Source organism: Crocuta crocuta, unplaced genomic scaffold (assembly GCF_008692635.1).
Source record: "Crocuta crocuta isolate KB4526 unplaced genomic scaffold, BGI_CrCroc_1.0 scaffold610, whole genome shotgun sequence".
Classification (NCBI taxonomy): domain Eukaryota; kingdom Metazoa; phylum Chordata; class Mammalia; order Carnivora; family Hyaenidae; genus Crocuta; species Crocuta crocuta.
Window position 1 is genome coordinate 238,017 of NW_027527456.1, and position 14,287 is coordinate 252,303.

The 14,287-nt window shown below is 41.4% G+C and overlaps 1 protein-coding gene across 1 annotated transcript in view; it reads left to right on the top strand.

Moving 5' to 3' along the window:
- ZNF41 (zinc finger protein 41) overlaps window positions 1-14,287 on the top strand; it is a 42,137-nt gene continuing 27,850 nt past the window's right edge. The window contains exon 1 of the mRNA XM_077762945.1: window positions 1-78. The gene's annotated coding sequence lies outside the window, so the exon portion shown is untranslated. The remainder of the gene's footprint in view (window positions 79-14,287) is intronic.

Here is a 14,287-nt window from a genome sequence, read left to right on the forward strand (position 1 = left end):
ACCCCGTGGGGTTGCGCCCCCCAAGCTGACACTGAGCATGTGCACGGCGAAGTCCAGACACGGAAGAGTCCCTCAGAGGTAGTTTCAACACTCAGGGGTCCGGGACTGAGTTTAACGGGGGCGGCACAGTTGGGCCAGTAAGGCACTGACATGACTATGGGGGTGTTAGGACATGGATTTCGAAGGCAATGATGCTACTCTGTAGGGCAAGGGATGAAGAGGCTTCTCTGAGGTCACTGGGGAGGAGGTGTGGAGAATGAGTGACAGGGGTGTGGGAGTGAGTAATGGGGTCAGTGGGGAAAATAAAATGGGTAGTCTGTGGGATGACCGATGGGGGAACTGTGGGGTGCGTATGGTGGGGTCTATGCGATGAGCGATGGGGAGTCTTGGGTGAGTGGTGAGGATTCTCAAAGGTCACTGATGGGGTCTGTGGGGTAGGTGATGGAGGTCTGTGGGGACACTGATGGGAGTTCGGAGGGGTAAGTCCTAGCGGGGTGGTGGGGTAAGTGATAGGGGGTCTGCAACATGACTGATTGGAGTTGGGTGGGTGAGTGATGAGGGCCTTGGGGGAATAATGAAATGGTCCGTGGAGTAAATAGTGGAGACCTTTGTGGGGTGAGTATGGGAGAATCAACGAATGAATGATTCGGACCCGGTGAGTGTCGCATGGTCTGTGAGGTGCGTGATGGGGTTTATTGAGTGGATGGTCAAGGTTTCTGTGGTGTCAATGATGCATTTATTTGGGACTAGTGATGGAGGGGCCAAGGGAATCAGATACGCTGCTGCCTGCAGTCCGTGATAAGTGGTCTTCACTGAGATGGGGTTGATTCAAAACCTCGCTTTGACTTTGTTGGGGGCTCCTGTATCTTTGTTTTCTGCGTCATTAATCTCTCCCCTTGATTTCATTATTTCTCTTCTTTGAGTTTTTTTCCCCTTTTATTCTTATTTTTAAATTCCGAGGTTGAATGGGGTGCCTGGGTGGCTCAGTCGGTTAAGCGTCCGACTTGGGCTCAGGTCATAATCTCATGGTTCATGGGTTTGAGCCCCGCGTCAGAGCCTGGAGGCTGTCTTCAGATTCTGTGTCTCCCTCTCTCTCTACCCCTCACCTGCTCACGCTGTCTCTCTCTCTCTCTCTCTCAGAAATAAATAAAACATTAATTTTTTTAAATTCCTAAGTTGAATGCTTATCTCATTAATATTCATTTTCTTTTATAATATAAGCATTAAGCTGATGAATTTTTCCCTAAGAACACTTTAGCTCCATGTAACACATTGATAGATATGGGACATTTTCACTGTAGTTTACTTCTAATGTTTTCTGATTTCTGTTGTAGTTTTCCATCTGACCCTCATATTTTGATATCAGATTTTGATGTCCCAAAAAGTTGATAATTTTCTTATTGATTTATAAACTATACTCAAAGGGCTCATTCTAAGCATCATCTCCCACACTGAATATTGCTGCTTTAAAAAATTTTTCCCATTCTGAGGTCCAAACAGAATAGTATCTGTCTCTACATTGGTAAAGTAAATGGTCCCCAGCATCTTGTTTTACTTTGATGTGCATTTTCCTGCCAACTAGTGGTTGAATATCTTCTCGTATTTATTGACCATTGAAATGTATTTTTTAATGTCTTTTTTTTTTATTATTATTTCCAGAGAGACAGAGAAAGAAAGAGTGAGCAGAGGAGGGGCAGAGACAGAGGGAAAGAGAATCCCAAGCAGGGTCCATACCATCAGCGCAGAGCCCAGTGCAAGGCTCAGTCCCACCAACTGTGAGATCGTGACCTGAGCCAAAATCAGGAGTCAGGCGATTAACCGACTGTGTCACCCAGGTGCCCCGAAATCTATTTATTTTAAGTTTTCATATCCTTTGCTCTTTTTTCCCTTCAGGTGGTTTGTCTAATTTGTGAACATTAACCTTCTGTCATTTATTGTGATTTTCCCCCTTTATCTCTCTTTATATCTTGGTATTTGAAAGATACCTTCACTTATATATAATTAGAAAAAATAATCATCTGATTAGAGCTCTCTGTCTTTTTCTTTTCAGATAATGAGTATCTTGTCTTGCCTAATGAATTCTTCCTGCTTTGTCTTTAAGTAATTGCATGCCTTTAAAATATATATATATATATGCCTTAAATTTAACATTTTTATTGTTTTAATTTTTTTATTTTTAAAAAATTTTTTAAAATGTTTTTATTTATTTCTAGGAGAGAGAGAGAGAGAGAGACAGCGTGAGCAGGGGAGGGTCAGAGNCCCCACCCTTTTAAAAAAAAAAAAAAAAAAAAAAAAATTCTTAGATATTTTACATTTGTTTTTGTCACCATAGTGGAGAGTGTTATTTTTTTTCTATTTCCATCGAGGCGAAAAAAATCTGTCAGTTTCTCTTTTTCTTTTTTGTATTTTGTTTCTTATCCAATGCAATGATCAGATTCTCATGTGGATTCTAGTTGGTTTTTATAGTCTCTTCGTTTTCCTAGATAGAATATCAGTCCATTCAATTAACAAGGATACTCTCTCTTCCTTCCAAATATTTATTCAGATTACCTTGCCTCCTCTTTCATTAGCTAGAGCTTTTGGAACAATGCTGAATGATACTTGATAGAGGGTATCCCTATTTTGTTGCTAATGTGAAAGTGAAAGGTGTTCATTCATTCATTCATTCACTCAACAGATATTGAGTGCACATTTGTGTACAAGTTTTTGTGTGGACGTACATTTTCATTTCTCTTGGGAGTGGAACTCAATAACTGTTGAGTGAGTGAATGGGAGTGGAATTGCTAGATCATATGAAGAAGTGCCAAACTGTTTTTCAAAACAGCTCTGCCATTTTACACCCCATCGGGAATGTATGAAGGTTCCAATTAGTCCCACCCTCACCAACACTTGTTACTGTCTTCTTTTATTCTATTGTTTTTTTAAAAAAGATTTGTTTATTTTTGAGAGAGAGCGCAAGTTGGGGAGGGGCAGAGAGAGGGGGACAGAAGATCCGAAGCAGACTCTGCACTGACAGCAGTGAGTTGGATACGGGGCTCGAACTCACGAAATGTGAGATCACGACCTGAGCCAAAGTTGGATGCTTGAGCCACCCAGGCGCCCCCTTCTTCTGTTATTCTAGCCATCCTGGTAGGTGTGAAGTGGCTTCCCATTGTGGCTTTGATTTCTATGTCCCTAACGATTACGGATACTGAATATCTTTCCATGTGTGCAATGGACGGAATGTTTGGGTCCCCTCCAAAATTCATATGTGGAAATCCTAATTCCCAATGTGATGGTATTAGGAGATGAGGTCTTTGGGAGATGATTAGGTCATAAGGGTGGAGCTCTCATGATGGGATTAGCACCCTAATAAAAGAGACCCCAGAGAGTCCTTTCCCCCTTTTTGCCATGTGAGGACACAGCAAGAAGATGGCCATCTATGAACCAAGAAGCAGGTTCTCACCAGTCACCAAATCTGCTGGTGCTTTGATCTTGGACTTGCCCGTCCCCAGCACTGTGAGAAATGTTTGTTGTTTAAGCCACCCAGTCTGTGGTAGTTCATGATAGCAGCCCTCAACCACTGACAATGTGCTTTTGTAGATCTTCTTTGAAGGACTATCAATTCACATCCTTTGCCTATTATTAATTGAGTGATTTGATCTTTTTATTATTGAGTTGTAAGCATTCTTTATATATTCTGAATACAAGTCCCTTGCCAGACATGTGATTTGCATTTATTTTCTCCCATTTTATGGGTATCTTTTCACTTTCTTGGTGGTTGACTTTGTAGCACAAAAGTTTTTAGTTTTATTTATCTTTGAGAGAGCACAAGCAGGGGAGGTGCAGAGAGAGAGACAGAGGATCTGAAGTGGGCTCTGTGCTGATAGCAGACAGCCTGATGTGGGGCTCGAACTCATGAACAGGAGATCATGACCTGAGCCAAAGCCGGACGCTCAACCAACTGAGCCACCCAGGCACTCCTGTAGTAAATTTTGAGATAGGGAAATGTGTGTCCTCCAGCTATGTTCTTATTCGATATTTTGGCTATTGAGGGTCTCTTGCATTTTGATATGAATTTTAAGATCAGCTTATTATCCTCTGTAAAAAGTCCAGCTTGGATTTTGACAGGGGTCGTGTTGTAACCCGAACATCATTTTGAAGAATATTACCATCCTAATGATAGTAAGTCTTCTGATCTGGGCATTTTTTAGCATAATGTTTTCTGGTGACTTTTTTGGTAGCCATTGTAATATTTAAGTAGCTTTTTATGTTCCTATTTTAATTTGTATTTTTATTAGGAATGGCTCCTGAATTGTGTCAGATGCTTTTTGATGTGAATAGTCTTATGATATGGTTCTCTGTAATGGACTGTTGTAATGAATTATACTGATATGTAATGTGGCTCCATCGGTGACTTCCTGGGATAACTCTGTTTGGTCAAGGGAAATTTTTCTTATGAGACACAATCGGGTTTGAGTTAGTAATATTTTATTTAAAAGTTTTGCCACTATAAGAAAACCATTTATAGTTTTCTTGTCTTTGTGCTATATTTAACATATGTTGATATTAAAGTTATGCCAGTTTTTAACGGAAACTCAGGAGATTTCCCTCTTTTTATATGTTAAAATGGCATAGAGATTATTTTCTTTAAAATTCAGCCATTTTCTTTGTTCATTCATCCATGGATGGACACGTGGGTTACTTCCATTTCTTGGCTATCATAAATAATGCTTCAGTAAGCATAGGGGTGCATAGATCTTTTTGAATTAGTGTTTTCATTTTCTTTGAGTACATACCCAGTAGTGGAATTACCAAATCATATTGTATTTCTAGTTTTAATTTTTTTTAAGGAATCTCCATACTGTTTCCACAGTGGCTGTGCCAATTTATGTTCAGAACTGGTCTTTTAAAATCCGAAAATTGTAATTGTTTTCTTTTCTGTGGTTACTGGTCTTAACAGCCTTTCGCAGGGGGGATTAATTTTGGTAGTTTATGTTTGCTGGGGGTTTTATATTCTCCTAGAGCTGCATGCAAAGCTTACATTATTTTGTACACTCCCACCTTATTCTTCTCTGTTAAGACTGCTTTCAGCATTCTAGGGGCTGTGCCTTTCCATAGCGATTCTAGAATATGCTTGTCTGTGGATGTTGAACATATTCTCTTGTGCTTATTTGTCTCCATACATCGTGTTTGGTGAAATCTCTTCATGGCTTTGGCCCATTTTCTAATTGGATTGTTTTGTTCCTTCACTATTGAATTTTGAGAGTTCTTCATAGGTTGCTGTTATGACTCTTTGCCAGATACTTTCTCACAGTCTGTGGGTTGTCATTTCATCCTCGTAACAGCGCCTTTTGCTACAGTTTTTAATCTGGTGAAATCAAATATATGTGTGTGTGTTTTTATTGATCATGCTTTTTAGTGTCATATCTAAGACCTCTTACTAAGCCTTAAGTCCTGATGGTTTCCCCCCACGCTGTCTTTTATTTTTTATTGGTAATATTATTTTTTAAATACAATTTATTGTCAAATTGGTTTCCATACAACACCCAGTGCTCATCCCAACAAGTGCCCTCCTCCATACCCATCACCCACTTTCCCCTCTCTTCCTCCCTCCCATCAACCCTCAGTTTGTTCTCGGTATTTAAGAATCTCTTATGGTTTGCCTCCCTCCCCCTCTGTAACTTTTTTCCTCCTCCCCCTCCCCCATGGTCCTCTGTTAAGTTTCTCAAGATCCACATATGAGGGAAAACATACAATATCTGTCTTTCTCTGACTGACTCATTTCACTTAGCATAATACCCTCCTGTCTTTTAACAGATTGACAGTTTTACATTGTACATTTCTTTTCTTTTTAATGTTTTTTCTATTTATTTCTGAGAAAGAGAGACAGCGTGAGCAGGGGAGGGTCAGAGAGACAGGGAGACACAGAATCCGAAACAGGCTTCAGGCTCTGAGCTAGCTGTCAGCACAGAGCCCGACGCGGGACTCGAACCCACAAACCGTGTGATCATGACCTGAGCCGAAGTCGGACGCTCAACCGACTGAGCCACCCAGGTGCCCCACATTGTACATTTCAATTTATGATCCATTTCAGGTTAATTTTTTACGAAGTGTAACATTTCGATTGAGATTCGTTTTGTTTTTTCCTTATGAATGATCCAATTGCTCTGGCACCATTTGTTGAGTAATGGTGAGTAAGGAAGACCTTCCTTCATCCATTGAATTGTTTCTGCACCTTTGTAAAAAAAAAATAGTTGGCTATACTTGTGTGGGGCTATTTCTTGGTTCTCTCTTCAGTTTCATTGTTGTATGTGTCCAATCCTTCATCAGTACCATGTTGTCTTGATTCCTGTAGTTAAATAAAAGGTCTTGAAATCAGGAAGATTGATTTCTCCCACTTTATTCTTTTGTTTTTAATTTTTTAATGTTTATTTATTTTTGAGAGACAGAGTGCAAGTGAGGGAGGGGCAGGGAGAGAGGGAGACACAGAATCGGAATCAGGCTCCAGGCTCTGAGCTGTCAGTACAGAGCCTGATGCAGGGCTTCAACTCATGAATGGCAAGATCATGACCTGAGCTGAAGTCGGATGCTTAACCGACTAAGCCACCCAAGTGCCCCGTCTTCCACTTTGTTCTTTGTCAGAATTGTTTTAGCTATTGTAGATCCTTACTTCTTCCACATAAATTTAAGAATACCTATGCCTAGGGGCACCTGGGTGGCTCAGTCAGTTGAGTGTCTGACTCTTGGTTTCGGTTTAGGTTGTGATCTAATGGTTTGTGGGTTCGAGCCCTGCGTTGTGCTCTGTGCTAACAGTCCAGAATCTGCTTGGGGTTCTCTCTCCCCCCTCTTACCCACTTTTGCTCACTCTCTGTCCCTCTCAAAATAAATAAATAAACCTTTTTATAAAAGAGGGGCGCCTGGGTGGCTCTGTCGGTTAAGCATCCATCTTCAGCTCAGGTCATCATCTCATGCTTCGTGAGTTCAAGCCCCACGTTGGGCTCTGTGCTGGCAGCTAGCTCAGAGCCTGGAGCCTGTCTTCGGATTCTGTGTCTCCCTCTCTCTCTGTCCCTCCCCTGCTCACGTTCTGTTTGTCTCTCTCTCTCAAAAATAAACATTAAAAAAAAAGAATAACTTTGCCTATGTCTACAAAAACTTCTTGCCAAGATTTTAATAGGTATTATATTGTCTATATGTCAATTTGTGGAGAATTGGTATTTTTACTGTGTTAAAGCTACCAAACCATAAACACAGTAGCTCTCTGCATTTATTTAGATCTTTGTTGATTTCTTACATCTACATTCTTTAGTTTTCAGCATGCGAACCCTATACCTGTTTTGTTACATTTACATCTAAATATTTCATTTTCTGAGTGATGTATATTACTATATTTTTAATTCATTTCATCATGTTCATTTCTAGTATAATAAAAGTACAACTGTTTTTTGTGTGTTGTACTTGTGTNCTTACTACTTCTAGAAGTTTTTGTGTCGGTTCCTAGGGATTTTGTATCTGGACCATCATGTTATCTGCCAGTAGATTCAGTTCTATTTCTTCCCTCTCAATCTGTATGCCTTTTATTCTTTTCTCTTGCCTCATTGCACTGGCTAGAATTTTCATCACTATATTCAGTAAGAGTGAGTGGTGAGGGGCGCCTGGGTGCCTGAGCTCAGTCGGCTGAGCGTCCGCCTTCGGCTCAGGTCATGATCTCATGGTTTTGTGAGTTTGAGCACCGCGTCGGGCTCTGTGCTGACAGCTCGGAGCCTGGAGCCTGTTTCGGATCCTGTGNTGGTCTCTCACTATTAAATATGATGTTAGTTATGGTTGTTTTATAGATCTTTTTTTTATCAAGTTGACAAAGTTTCCTTTTATTCCAAGTTTTCTAAGAGTTGTTTTTTTATCATGAATAAGTGTTGGATTTTGTCACAATTCTTTTCTGCATTGATTGATGTGACCATGTGATTTTTTTTCTTCGTTGGCCTGTTAATATGGTAGATTACATTGATTAATTTTCAAATATTGAGTCAGTCTTGCATTCCTTCAATAAATCCCGCTTGGTCATAGTGTATAATTCTCTTTGTGTATTGCTGAATTATATTTGCTAATATTTTGTTAAGAAATTTTGCATCTATGTTCATGAAGGATATTGGTCTATAGTTTCTTTTAAATCCCTTTTTGGTTAGGTAATAGAATAATTCATCAAGAAACATCCTATTTTCAAATAACAGCTGATGACAAAATGTAAAATTTGTTATGCGAACCAGGTATAAACCCAGTGGGAAAACTTTAGCACATCAGCAGTGTATTTTTTTGTACTCTGTCTCATTTTGGAATCAGGCTCTGGGGAATGAGGTAGGAANATTCTCTCTTTTATTTTCTGGAAGAAGTAGAGTGGGATCTTTTCTTCTTGAAATGTTTGTGGAAATCTCCAGTGAAACCATGGTAGCCTAGAGAGTTCTTTTTTCTTTTTAATCTTTTTACATTTTATTTTTGAGAAAGAGAGAGCACATGAGTGAGGGAGAGAGGCAGAGAGAGAGAATATTTTTTAAATTTTTTAGTGTTTATTTATTTTTGAGATAGAAACAGAGCGTGAGCAGAGGAGGGGCAGAGTGAGAGATAGACACAGAATCCGAAGCAGGTTCCAGGCTCTGAGCTGTCAGCACAGAGCCCGATGCAGGGCTCGAACCCACTAACCGTATCATGACCTGAGCCGAAGTCGAATGCTTAACCGACTGAGCCACCCAGGCGCCCCAAGAGAGAATCATAAGCAGGCTCCACGCTCAGTGTGGAGCCTAATGTGGGGCTCGATCCCACAACCCTGGTATCATGACCCGAGCTGAAATCGAGAGTCAGATGCTCGACTAACTGAGCCACCCAGGCATCCCGGCCTAGAGATTTCTATTTCAAGCATTATTTTTAAAGTTCAATTCCCTTAATAGTTATGAGGCTATTCAGATGAACAATTTCATATTGGAAGATTTGTAATTTGTGCTTTTCGAGGAATTGGTCCATCTCACATTACTTATCAAATTTAGCTTTGTATTCCTTTATTATTCTTTTGATGTCGTCAGGGTCTATAGTGACATCCCCTGTTTCATGTCTAATATTAAGCATTTGTGTCTCTGATTTTTTCTTGGTCAATATTACCAGAGGGTTGTTTATTTTATTATTCTTTTTGGAAAACCAGCCCTTCGATTCATTGGTTTCCTCTGTTGTTTTTCTGTTTTCAGTTTTATTGGTTTCTGCTCCTTGTCTTATTACTCTTCTGCTGCTGGCTTTGCGTTTATTTTGTTCTTCACTTCCAATTTCTTTTCTTTCCAGATTTTTTTTTCAATAATCTCTACGCCCAATGTGAGGCTCTAACTCATGACCCTGAGCTCAAGAGTTGCATGCTCTATAGACGGACGGAGCCAGCCCGGTGCCCCTTCCCTTCTCTTCTAATTCCTTGAGATGAGAGTTTAGATTATTGACTTGAGGCTTTTGCTCTTTTCACTTGTAAACACTGAGTGCCATAAATTTTACTTACAGCACTGCTTTAGTTTAAGGAGCAACCAGCACCTTGGGCACTGGTTGCCCAGGGGAGGACTCCAAACACTCCCCACCGCACGTTGATGTCAGAGCCACCAAGGAAAACACAATGTAGTCAAGCACTGAATGGGACAGTGCTTTACTCACAGGGAGAAGAGACAGAGCAAGATCAGCATCCTTAGTGTACCTTCTTTTCTCGTAGCCAGCGGGTCCCCTGGAAGCCAAATGGCAAATAAGCATCAGAAAAGATCCTTCACTCCATTAGTCGGCAAGGAAATAGAAATGAAACTAAACTGAGGTACAATTCACACCCCTCTCAGTGTCACAGTGGAAGCACCCCACCCTCTCCCTCGTGGAGTCTGAAATACTGAAAGCTGGGGGCCATTGATGTACGAAAGTTCGGCGGAAAGAAATCACATGCACAGAGTCTGCAATAGGGAAAGATATTCTCATATGAGGCGATAAACCCAACACTGACGATGTGAGCTCTCTGTCTTTTGGGAAGGAAGTGTTCGAGGCCCAAGGTCAATTCGTAGGTCATCAAGTAGGGATTAAGTGATCATATGCCTGAGACTGCATTCTACAAATTTTGATATGTTGTATTTTCATTTTTATTTAGTCCCATGTATTTTTTTTTTAATTTCCCTTGAGACTTCCTCTTTAGCCTGTGATTTATTTAGAAGTATGTTGTTTTTCTGAGCATCTGGGGATTTTCCTGTTCCCTTTTTGTTTTGATTATTCGTTTCACTCCATTGTTGTCAGCGAGCATGCTGTGTATGATTTCAATTCTTTTACAGTTGTTGAGGTTTGTCGTGTTCTCTATGATATGGCCTATATGGTTTATTTTCCACAGACACTTGAAAAGAATGTGTATTCTGCTACTGTCGGGTGGAGTGTTCTATAAATGTTGCTTAGATCCTGTCGGTTGATGGTTTTCATGAATTTTTTTTTCTTTTAATTTTTTTAATGTTTATTTATTTTTGAGACAGAGAGAGACAGAGCATGAGCAGGGGAGGGGCAGAGAGAGAGGGAGACAGAATCCAAAGCAGGCTCCAGGCTCTGAGCTGTCAGCACAGAGCCGATGCGGGGCTCGAACCCACAAGCTATGAGATCATGTCCTGAGCCGAAGTCAGATGCTCCACCGACTGAGCCACCCACGTGCCCCTCATGAATTCTTTTTTACCCTTGCTGGTTTTCTGTCCAATTGTTTTATCAGTTGCTGAAGGAAGGGTATTGAAGTCTCCAACTATAATTGTGACTTTTGCCTATTTCTCCTTTCAGTTTCATCAAAGTTTGCAATTCTGTTGCATGGTGTATACACACACTTAAGGTCTCTAAGTCTTCTTGGTGGATTGACCCTTTTATCATTATGTAATGTCCCTGTATGTCCCTGGAAATTTTCTTTACTCTGAAGTCTACTCTATACAATATTAGTAAATCCACTCCTATTTCCTTTTAATCAATGTTTNTTTTTTTTTTTAAACCAATGTTCTGTGTATCATGTAATATATACACAACTTACCAATGTCTACTGGTGTCATTTTACCACTTCCGGCAAAGTTTGGAGACCTTACTTTACCTCATGTCCCCTTATCCTTCCCTATTTATTATCTGAATATAATTGTCTTATATATTTCCTTTATGTGCATTGAGCACCACATTAGACGGGGTTATAATTTTTGCCTCAACTGTCAAACCTGTTTTAGAAAACTTAAGAGAAGGAAAACATATTATATTTACCTATATGGTTTGCTCTTTCCATGTTCTTTCTTCCTTACTGATGGTCCAAGATTCCTTCTTTTATCATTTCCTTTCTGGTTAGAGAGCTTCCTATAGCCATTCTTTTATGGTAGGCCTGCTGGTAACAAATTCTTAGTTTTCCTTCACCTGAAAATGTCTCAGTTGTTCTTTCATTCCGGAAGGTTATCTTCTATGGGCATAGGATGCTAGGCTAACAAGTCTTTCCTTTCAGCACTTGACAAATGTTGTGCCATTTGCTTCTGGTTCTAGATGGCATCTTTTTCCAACAGAGGGTTGTTTTTGTCTACGTTGCAAATCTGCTATTTAGTGTGGCCACCTTCATTTTCTGAGCTAGATCTTCCGGAGAACTTGCTGCAGCCTCTATATCAGCACCCGCTGCTTCGCCTTACACTTTTATGTTATGGACGTGGCTTCTTTCCTTAAAATGCACGAACCAACCTCTACCAGCTTCACACTTTCTTTCTGCAACTTCCTCCCCTCCCTCAGCCTCCAGAGAATTGAAAGGAGTGAGGGCCTTGCTCGGGTTTAGGCTTTGGCTTAAGGGAATGTCACAGCTATTTATATGGCCGTGGCTTGTGGCACCCCAAAACAATTATAATAGTAACATCCAGGGTCACTGACCATAGGTCATCATAATAAATACAATAATGATGAGAGCGTTAGAAACAGTACGGCAGTTGTATTACGCAAATGTGACGAAGAGACACGGAAGTGAGCAAACGCCGTTGGAGAAAGGACACCACTAACCTTGCACAACGCACGGTTGCCACCAACCTTCCATTTGTAAAAACTACCAAATCTGTGAAGCACAATAAAGGGAAGCACAATGCAATGAGGCGTGCCTGTTTTCCTTTGCTGAGATTTTCTATCGTCTCACTCGTGGTGAGCAGCTTTCAAAATTGCCCAGTGAAGCACGTTTATGATGCTTCTCTAAAATCTTCTCTAAAATCCTTGCCAGGTAATGCCAGCGTCTGCTGGGATTTCAGTGTTGGCATCTGTTCAGTGTCTTTCCTCCTTCCAGCTGCGATGTTCCCGGTTCTTGGCATAACATCTGATGTTTCAGTGTGTTCAGGACATTTGGGTATTAAATTAAGAAGCTCTGGAATTCATTCAGCTCTCATGTTTTAACAAGCCTCCTTCGACAGACGTCCATTTGGTGGAGGAAGATGTCATCTCATTACTGCTAGGCAGGGATGGAAGTCCAAGTTCTCCACTTGGCCTCTCTGAATTGGGGGAGGGGGAGGCTTTATATTGCCTAGTGGGGGTAGGAGTTCATGCTTCCCCCTAGGCCTCTGCTGATGCCACCCTGACTGGGAGGGAGATAAGTGCCTTGTCACTGCTTCCCATTTGATGTCCATTAACACTGTTGGCAGAAGGGCCCTAGTTACTGCTGAGCCTTGGTGAGAACTCTAATAGGCCTCCTCTGATGTCACTCAGCGGGGAGGGGGAAGGACATTTCGTTATCCCTGGGTGAGAATGGGGGCCCAGACTCCCACATTATCTCCACTGTCACCAAAGGGTGGGAGAGGAAGAGGTGGCAGTTACTATTGCCCAGCAAGGAAGAAAGCTCCAGCACCCTAATGGGCTTTCTCTGATAGCCCCTTGGCAGGGGGTAAGGGGTGTTGGGCTGGGGGTGCCTTCTTACAGTTTGTCAAGGGTGGAAGTCTGGCCTCTCCACTTGGCATTTGCTGTTAGTAATGGTGGTGGGACCCCAGTGTTTTCTGTGGTGCTTGGCTTAAATAGAGGCATCATTGTCTGAAAGTTTTCTGTCTCGCTAGACTGTTTCTTTCCTAGTCCTTTGGGCACTTTTTGTCTGCACCCACTGGCCTTTCTAGGTTGCTGGCTTCTCCAGCACCAAGTCTAGGATATGTGAGACTAAAAGAAAACCCCATACTGCCACATCTCATTTTGGGGTCTCAGGATCCCTAGCCAGTCTGCCTTCTTCACTTCTTCTTTCAGAATCTTCCCATGTTTTATATATAATGTCCACACTTTTTAGTTGTATTTAGCAGAAAGAACGATTAAACATATCTACTCCATCTCCAGAAGAGGAAGTCCCCGTAATTATGATTTTTAAGACTGCATGTGGTTTTGGGGTGCCTGAGTGGCTCAGTTGGTTGAGTGTCTGACTCTTGATTTTGGCTCAGGTCATGATCCCAGGGTTGCAGGATTGAGCCCCGCCTGGGGCTCTGTGCTGACCAAGTGTGGAGCCTGCTTGGGATTCTCTCTCCTTCTCCCTCTGCTCCTCTCTCTGAGTTGTGCGCTCTCTCGCTCTCTCTCCCTCAAAAAGCAAAGGACTTCATGTGATTTCATGCATTTGTGCTGGTTTTATTTCTATATAATTGAATGACCCTAAAGGTTTATGTAAAGGTTTACGTCCTTCTTCTGCAAAGTGTTTGTACTCTTTATGCTCCTTGAAAACAACTCGTGGGTTTCCGTTGCTCATTATCCTCACCTGCTCTCTTGGTTATTTTCCATCGTTTTCATTTTAGCCATTTCTGGTGGGCACGAAGTCATGTCTGATTGCAGTTTATATTCCCTTGCTAACTAATGAAGTCTAGCATCTTGTCCTAGGCTTATTTGCCACTTGGGTCTCTTCTCCGGGAGCTTCCTGGTCGTTTTGCTCTTTTCCTCTTGCTCCTATTGATTTCCAAGAATTCCTGATATATTTGAGACATGAGTTGTTTATTAGATACAGGCATTGCAATTAACTTTTAGGGTTTAAAAAAATTTTTTTAATGTTTATTTATTTTTGAAAGAGAGACAGAGTGCCTGCTGGGGAGGGGCAGAGAGAAAGGGAGTCACAGACTCGGAAGCAGGCTCGGAAGCAGGCTCTGAGCTGTCGGCACAGAGCCCAACGTGGAGCTCGAACTCATGTGCCTTGAGATCATGACCTGAGCCGAAGTCGAATGCTTAACCAACTGAACCACCCACGTGCCCCTACACTCTTAATTTCCTCTTCTGATGAACAGAGGTCTTTAATTTTAGTGTAGTCTGGTTTCATAGCCCTTTATTCTAA